The sequence below is a fragment of the Gossypium hirsutum genome, chromosome A12, assembly GCF_007990345.1.
Source record: "Gossypium hirsutum isolate 1008001.06 chromosome A12, Gossypium_hirsutum_v2.1, whole genome shotgun sequence".
Lineage (NCBI taxonomy): Eukaryota > Viridiplantae > Streptophyta > Magnoliopsida > Malvales > Malvaceae > Gossypium > Gossypium hirsutum.
In genome coordinates, this window is record NC_053435.1 from 24,238,982 (window position 1) to 24,247,048 (window position 8,067).

The 8,067-nt window shown below is 34.2% G+C and overlaps 1 non-coding gene across 1 annotated transcript; it reads right to left on the bottom strand.

The window, feature by feature from the left end:
• Positions 1 to 6,442: 6,442 nt before the first annotated feature.
• Positions 6,443 to 6,549, bottom strand: LOC121211647 (small nucleolar RNA R71). The gene has a single exon (XR_005906866.1). It is a non-coding gene; the product is annotated as a small nucleolar RNA R71 (small nucleolar RNA).
• Positions 6,550 to 8,067: the final 1,518 nt, after the last annotated feature.

Genomic DNA, 8,067 nt, shown 5'->3' on the forward strand with positions numbered 1-8,067 from the left:
ACAACTCTTTGCATTCATATTATTTAAACATGTATATCACCAATCAATTTCATCACATATATCTATAATTTCACTTAAGCATAATCTCAATACAACACATCATGCTCAAATCATTATTCAAGTTCACATTCAGCATTTTCACAAATACACATGCCGATTTCATGCACTCATCTCTAATGTTAATTAAGAAATGCCGAATGCACATACTTAACTAAAACTCAAAATTGAACTTTTTCACTTCAATAAACCACTACTTATTCATCAAGACATCAAATATAAAATGCATAATACTTAAACATTTATAACGAATTTGCTAGCACATAAGACCTTTGGCCGTATGTCCTTAAACTCTAGCCACATAATTTTATTCCTTAAGACACATCCAAAACCACATTCGGCACCTCCCAACAACAATTTAGAAATTCTCAAATTCACTCACAAGTACAATTATATAACATATAAAGCATTAAACATTTTTCATCATGAATCTATAGCATGACCGAATACTTAATTTCTTTTCTCCTTAAATTTAAATTCGGCAATCCTATAAACAATTACTAACCTTAACTTTCAAGCTAAAACAACTAACAACTCAACATATCCAACATAATTATCCATACAAATGACATCAAAGCATCTACTAAGAATTTCAAGTTCCTTGGCCGAATTTCAACCCTCCAAAATAACCTAAATTCAAACCAAGAACTAGGTAGAATTCAAACTAATCATCCAAATTATGCATACATTTCCAAGAGTGGCATTATACATACCTTCTTCTAGCAATCACCTTAGCCGAAATTTAAACAAGAATTTTCTTCTTTCTCCCTTCTAGTTTGGGCAATGGAGGAGCAAAGATGAACCACTTTGGTTTCTCCTCCCACTACCCATTATTTTATTTCCCTTAATTCTAAAAATTCATTTAGTTGAAAATAATATTAATATAAAATACATATAATATGTATAAAACAACATCATGGCCGGCCACTATAAAAAAATGGACAATTTGACATGCAAGTCCACTTTTTTTATAACATGCATTAATAGACCATTTTAAATTAACCTATCACATTTCAAAAATGTCTCACATAAGTCCTATTTAATAAATTTCACATACAAATGAAAAAATCAAAGCATGAAACTTTCACACATGCATTTACACGTATTATAAGCAAAGAATATAATGGTTAATTATTTTTGTGACTCGGTTTTGTGGTCCCGGAACCACTTTCCGACTAGGGTCAAATTAGGGCTGTCACACCATGTATTGTAAGCTGCGCCTTATCTCTCTTTGACTTCTACGAACTATACGATCGATTTTTTCGTCAAAAAATAATGGTCCCGATGGGTTTCTTCTAGTCATAAACTATAAAAACCTGCCATGAGAAGGAAAAAATAAATTAATAAATAATAATAATATTAAATTAAATTGAAAGAAAAATAAATGGCTAAAGTAATAAAAATTGAGTGTTCCTAATATTTTAGTTCTCCGGTAATGGTGCCAAAAACTTGACCGCGTGATTCGTAAAAAAGTAATAAATATTTATAATTAAGATCAAACCTAGACTAACTATTATCACGACGAAAAGGCAAGCGCACCTATCAAACAATAGTATAGTAATGGCAAGACTGGATATCGTACCCAAGGGAACCAAAAGTACTAGTAATAACTATCTTTTTATTATCTAGCCTAAGAATAAAAGGGGTTTATTTGTTTTAATTAACTAACTATCTAAACTAAGAATGCATAGAGAAAAGAATTGGGGAATTGCTTTTAGGAAAATCGATTGACTTGAGACAATACCTAAGGAAAAATCCACCTAGACTTCACTTGTTATTCTGGCTCCGAATCGGACGATTTATTCATTCAACTTGTTCCATAGAGATCCCTAAGTTATGTTATTATCCCTGTTCAAGACTAATAATGTCTAATCCCTAGATTGAATAACCGAGACTTTTCTCTAGTTACCACTCTATGGTTGCATTAACTCGATCTATGAATCCCCTTATTAGGTTTCACCCTATTCCAGAAAAATATTATCACCCTATTTCTAGGCGCACAATCAACTCCGCTTAATTATGACAAAAATACTCTTAGACAGGGTCTATTTCTCCTCTGAATAAGAGCATGTCTTGAATCAGTATCCTGGGATATCAAAACAAGAATTAAGGACACATAATTAAGAACAAGTCAAATATTTATCATACGATTCACAAAATAATAACAAGATTCGTCTTAGATTTCATTCCCCTTAGGTATTTAGGGGATTTAGTTCATAACTAAATAAGAAAACATCTCCGAAGAATAAAGAATACAAAACATAAAGAAAACCCAAAACTCCTGAAGGGAAATTGAGGAGAGATCTTCACTCTTGATGATGAACCCGGCTTTTGAGATGGGCCAATCGACTTCCTTGGGGTAATTCCTTACCCCCTATTCTCCATCTCCCTTTTCCTCCTCCTCTATGGTGTATGTATAGGCTTTGGAATGCCTAAAATCTCTCAAAATTGGCCTTTTTCGATTTGGACTTAACTTGGGCTCGGCAAGGGCACGCCCGTGTGACACGGCTGTGTGACGTGATTGCCAAGCCATGTTCGATCCGTTAAATTGTACACGGTCGTGTGGGTCAATGGCCAGGCCGTGTAAATCATGAAAGCCTTGGTTGACACCCTCGAAAGACACGGATGTGTGAGCTACCCGTGTGGCAAGGCTTAGGCCTTGTCATCTTCTCGATTTGGTCTGTTTTGTCCCTTTTTTGATCATTTTTGGCTCATTTTGACTCTTGGTGCTCTCGTGCATATAAAACATGAAATTAAAGCATTAGGAGCATCGAATTCACCAATTCTAATGAGAAATCATCCATAAAATGCATTAAACATGGGGTAAAAATATGTATAATTTACGGTTTATCGACTTACCTTTCATTCTGAAAGATGGTATACAATTCAAATGTACCTGAATCGGATTACACATTCACATAGTCATCCATTTTCTCAGAATGCCCGTTGAACCGTTCGGAACCAATAAGGATACTTGGATAGCTCGAAAAGCTCATACAATGCCAATGTCCCAAATGTGGTCTTACATGTAATAAAATATCAATGCCACTGTCCCATACAGGGTCTGACACGAAATCAAATACGATGTCGATGTCCCAGACATGGTCTTACATGTAAATCATAAGTCGATGCCAACATCCTAGACGTTGTTTTACATGTAAATCATAAGTCGATGCCAACGTCCCAGACGTGGTCTTACACGAAATCACATATCAAAAATCCTATGTCATGACATATGTATCCTAACTATTCCTATGGTTTAGACGAGGCTTTTCGGACACCGTCATTGGAACTTTCTCAATTTCAAATAATCAGCTTCTATAACCATTTACCAGATTTCAATATCATTTTAAGCATAAATAAATCAATTCAAATACATCTATTTGTATATCGACTTACCTCGTATGGAAATAAATGAAAACGAGCAACTATTCCACGACTTTCGTTCTCCCCCGATCTAATTCCGTTTTCTTTAGTTCTTGATCTAAACGCATTCAAATTTGACTTATTCAATTTCACATTCATTCAAATCAATCCATAAACACATATTTAGGGTATTTTACAAATTAGCCCTCACATTTTCACATTTTAACATTTAGTCCCTAATTCACAAATTCACAAAATTACAAAATACACAAAATTTCATTTTTCACATACTTGGCCGAATATTCGTAGTGCTCATATAAGCCCACATATTTCTTTTATTTCTCATTTTAGTCGCTCAAAATCTCATTTTTACAATTTAGCTCAATAAACTCAAATTCATCAAAAATTCAAAGACAAAACATGTTAACCCAACAAATATCTTTCATTTTTCATACATTAACATAAAAAAACTCATAATTTCATCAATGGCTCAACTCAAAATCATCATCAAATTCAGAAATTGAGACATGGGCTTAATAGATTACTAAGCAACAATCACAAAAACGTAGAAATTATCAAAAACTGATAAAAAACACATACCTTATTGATGCTTGCAAGTGCCAAATTTTTGAAGACTTTAAGACCCTATTTTTCAATTTTGGCAAAATAAAGAATAATGGCCTTATTTTCATTCCTTTATTTTATTAATCAACATTATTAATTAGTTTACCATTTTATCCTTGCATTAAAATATTAATAAACCATTATATAATGTCCATCTAAGTTATTTAATGCATGCCATGGTCAAATAACCGCATAAGGACCTCACAAATAATAAGCCATATCAATTAGGCACACTTAACATATAGCATGTAACTTTTACATTTTATGCGATTAGGTCCTTTTTTGCAAATTAAGCACACAAATGATAAAATTTTCATATGAAACTTTCACACATGCTTAAACACATAATGTAAACATGGAAAATAATATTAAAATATTTTTTGACTCGAGTTTGTGGTCCCGAAACTAGTATTCTGACTAGGGTCTAAATCGGACTGTTACAACTCTCCCCCTTAGGGATTTTCGTCCCTGAAAATCTTACTGTTGAACAGATTTGAATATTTTTGTTTCATAGCATCTTCGGGCTCCCATGTAGCTTTTCCAATACCGTGTTGATGCCACATTACTTTTACTAACAAAATTTTCTTATTTCTAAATTATTTAACTTCGCATGCTAAAATACGAATCAGTTCTTCATCATAGGTCATATCAGACTAAATCTCAATCTCACACGGAGAAATCACATGTGATGGATCAGATCTATAGCGTCTAAGCATTGATACATGAAAGAAATTATGAATCTTTTCTAAGCAACTGGCCCGATATGCTTGATAATTTCATACGGCCCGATAAACCTTGGACTCAATTTCCCTTTTCTGCCAAATCGAAATACTTTCTTCCACGGAGATACTTTCAAAAATACTTTGTCACTGATCTCAAATTTCCTTAGGAGTTCTTTGGGTTCTTTATGTTTTGTTGTTTTCCCAATCTTGAGATGTTTTCCATTATTATGAAATAAACTCCCTAAATACCTAAGGGAGATGAAAACTAAGACAGTTCTTATTACTATTTGAATTATATGATAAATACTTTTTATTATTCTTAATTGTGAGTTTTAATCCTTGTTTTAATATTTCAGGATATTAATTCATGTTTTGATACGCTTATTCAGTAGAGCAAAAGTCCCTGTTTAAGAGTAGATCGTTCATAATTAAGTGGAGTTGCATGCAATCCTAGAGATAGGGGACATAAATCTGCCGGATTAGAGTCAAATCTAATAAGGGAATCCATAGACCGAGTTAATGCGACAATAGGGGTTTTAATTAGAAAGAGATTTCGATTAATCAACCTAGAGTCAGTTGTTTTTTGTCGCGAGAGAGAAAATAACATAAACTAGGGATTTCTACAAATTAAGTCAAGTGAATAAATCGTCTAATTTAGAAGTAATAATTGAAGTCTAGGTGGATTCTTCCTTGGGTATTGTCTTCTCCATCGGTTTTCTAAAAAGTATTTTCCAACTTTAATCTCTGTCGCAATCTTAGTTAATTAGATAATTAGTTTTAGTTTAAAAACATCTTTCAATTCTTAGGCTAGATAATAAAAAGATAGTAATTACTAGTACCTTTAGTCCTTGTGGATACGATATTTTCGGTCTCACCATAACTATACTACTGTTCAATAGGTGCGCTTGCCTTAGTCGAATTTTTAGTTAGTTTTACGACCATCAAGTTTTTAGCGCCATTGCCGGGGACTAAGATATTAGGAGCGCTTAATTTTTATTACTTTAACCATTTTTTATTTTTATTGCAATTTAATTTTGTTTGTGTTTTAATTACTAAATTTTCTGTTATTTACTTCTGGTAGGTTTTTATAGTTTATGACTAGAAGAAACCCGTCAGGACCTTTGCTTTTTGATAGTGAGATAAAGAGCACAGCTCGTAGAAACCAAAGAGAAATAAGGTGAAGCCTATAATACTAGAGGAAGAGTGAGAGGGAGATATTCACACTAATATCGAGGAGATGGCTAAAAATCAGAATAATTCGCTACCTCTTGTGGTTGCTGCAAATCTAGTAGATCAGAATCCCCTCCTCGTACTATGTATGATTATGCTAAACCTACTTTAATAAGAACTGAATCGAGTATAGTTAGACCTGCTGTTGTTGCAAATAATTTTGAACTGAAACCTAACACGATTCAAATGATGCAACAGTTTGTTCAGTTTGATGGTTTGCAGGACGAGGATCCAAACACTCATTTAGCAAATTTTCTAGAATTCTGCGACACTTTTAAGATTAATGGTGTTTCTGACGATGCCATTCGCCTTTGGTTATTCCCTTTTCATTGAGGAATAAGGCTAAACAGTGGTTGAACCCATTATCGCGAGGGTCAATCACCACTTGGGAACAAATGATCGAAATTTTTTTACTTAAATATTTTCTACCGGCTAAAACGGCTAAACTGAGGAATGATATCTCTTCTTTTGTGTAGATGGATTTAGAAATACTTTATGATGCATGGGAGAGATACAAGGATCTATTGAGAAGGTGCCCTCACCAAGGGTTGCCTATTTGGCTAGAAGTTCAAACTTTCCACAACGGTTTGAATCCCTCAACTAGACAAATGATTGATGTAGCTGCCAGTGGAACCATCAATAATAAGACACCTAAAGAAGCTTATGAGATCATAGAAGAGATGTCACTGAACAATTACCAGTGGCAAGTCATGAGGACAAAGCCAATGAAAGCAGTCGGCATTTTTAACATCGATTCAATTATTGTGCTTTCCAATCAGGTAAAACTTTTGAATAGAAAAATTGATGGTTTACTTGGTTCTACACAGGTTCATCTAGTAATGCAGTGCGATGCAAGTGGAGGTAGAATGAGTAATTTAGAATATCCATCCTACGGGCTTAACATGGAGAACGAGCAAATAAATTATATGGGTAATAATCCTTGGCCTCAAAATAATTCTTATAGTAACACTTACAATGCAGGTTGGAGGAACCACCCAAATTCCTCATAGGGAGGCCAAGGCAATCAAGGACCACTACCCCCTCCAGGCTTCCAACAATAACCTTACCAGTAAGAGAAAAAGCCAAACCTTAAAGAGATGATGACAAAGTTTATTTCAGTAGTAGAGACTTATTTTTAGAACACTGAAACTGCACTTAAAAATCAGCAAGCATCAATTTAAGGGCTCGAGAATTAAATAGGACAGCTGGCTAAGATGATTTCAAAGAGATCACCGGGGAGTCTACCTAGTAACACCGAACCCAATCCAAAAGAGCATGTGAAAGTAGTTACATTAAGGAGTGGGAAGGTGTTAGCTAAATTTGAAAAGAAGTTGCCACAGAACCTGAAAGAAAAGAAAATGAGGAGATAAAACCTAAAAACAATAAAAAACCGGTGTTGAGGGATTATAAACCACTAATCCCGTACCCAGCAAATTTGAAGAAAGACCGCATGGATGCACAATTTGGTAAATTTCTTGAACTTTTTAAACAGTTACAATTAACTTACCTTTTGTTGAAGCTATCTCGCAGATGCCTACATATGCAAAATTTTTTAAGGAGCTTCTAACAAATAAAAGAAAGTTTGAAGAATTGTCTACAGTGGAACTCAACAAGGAGTGCTCGGCCATACTCCAAAATAAACTGCCAACCAAACTAAAAGATCCAGGAAGTTTTACTATTCCCTGCTTAATTGGTAGTTTAAATGTTGAGAAGGCACTAGCTGATTTAGGGGCTAGAATTAATATGATGCCCTACAAAATGTTCAAGCAACTTGGCATTAGGGAACCAAAACCTACTGAGATGAGTATCCAACTAGCTGACAGATCTGTTAAATATCCTAGGGGTATTATTGAGGTTGTACTTGTAAAAGTAGATAAATTCATATTCTCTGTCGATTTTGTTGTGCTTGACATGGATGAGGATGTTGAGGTGCCTTTAATTTTAGGTCATCCATTTTTAGCCACTGCTAGGGCTGTTATTGATGTGGGTGATGGTAAACTCGTGCTTAGGGTAGGTGACAAGGAGATTATTTTTAAAATTTATGATGCCATGAGATTTTATAGGGAAC